The sequence below is a fragment of the Octopus bimaculoides genome, chromosome 26 (assembly GCF_001194135.2).
Source record: "Octopus bimaculoides isolate UCB-OBI-ISO-001 chromosome 26, ASM119413v2, whole genome shotgun sequence".
NCBI lineage: Eukaryota > Metazoa > Mollusca > Cephalopoda > Octopoda > Octopodidae > Octopus > Octopus bimaculoides.
Window position 1 is genome coordinate 16765425 of NC_069006.1, and position 825 is coordinate 16766249.

Consider the following 825-nt stretch of genomic DNA (forward strand, 5'->3'; position numbering starts at 1 on the left):
TTTTTTTTTTTTTTTTTTCATAAAAAAGATACCACCCATCCTTTCGAAAGCCAGGCTGGGAAAAACCTCGGCAAAACGGAGAAAATGTAACTTATGTAGGCGTCTTGTACCGAAACTCCGCTGAATAAGTTATTCTTACATGAAAAACTGATAAAGTATCTTGATGATATATTCGTATAAACCATGCTAGCATGGGGGTAAAAAAAAAGAAAGAAAAAACCGACGAACAAATATAAAGACATGCGTGCGTCTGCTAACGTAGTAGGATGTTCTTTACATCAGGTTCTATTTATCAGTTTACACCGTACAGTCTCATTGATAGGCGCCACATTCAAAATAATGTTGTCCATACAGAATATAATTCGTGAAAGCTCATTGAATTTGATGGCTGGGAGAGAGTTAACGTTGTTTCAAAGAGAGATGTTATTGAACCGTGGGAGTTGACGTGTATTTGTAAGTATGTCCTAATTATTCTTTTAGTAGCAACATACATATATGTGCCTGGAGGAGCAATGGCCCAGTGGTTAGGGCAGCGGACTCGCGGTCATAGCATCGCGGTTTCGATTCCAAGACCGGGCGTTGTGAGTGTTTATTGAGCGAAAACACCTAAAAGCTCCACGAGGCTCCGGCAGGGGGTGGTGGCGAACCCTGCTGTACTTTTCCACCACAACTTTCTCTCACTCTTACTTCCTGTTTCTGTTGTGCCTGTAATTCAAAGTGTCAGCCTTGTCACACTGTGTCACGCTGAATATCCCCCGAGAACTACGTTATGGGTACACGTGTCTGTGGAGTGCTCAGCCACTTGCACGTTAATTTCATGAGCAG

General features: G+C 42.2%; 2 protein-coding genes across 6 annotated transcripts in view; one reads left to right on the forward strand and one right to left on the reverse strand.

Moving 5' to 3' along the window:
• The window catches only part of LOC106883030 (unconventional myosin-XVIIIa), a 237634-nt gene that overhangs the window by 197632 nt on the left and 39177 nt on the right, over positions 1 to 825 (reverse strand). The gene's annotated exons all lie outside the window — the stretch shown is intronic.
• The window catches only part of LOC106883034 (CST complex subunit STN1), a 19116-nt gene that overhangs the window by 4647 nt on the left and 13644 nt on the right, over positions 1 to 825 (forward strand). Inside the window, exon 1 of one of the 3 annotated variants that reach the window (XM_052976959.1) lies at positions 94 to 453. The exons of 1 other annotated variant lie outside the window; for it this stretch is intronic. The gene's annotated coding sequence lies outside the window, so the exon portion shown is untranslated. Of the gene's footprint in view, positions 1 to 93; positions 454 to 825 lie in introns of those variants that run through there. One more of the 3 variants, XM_014933893.2, reaches the window with a different exon arrangement.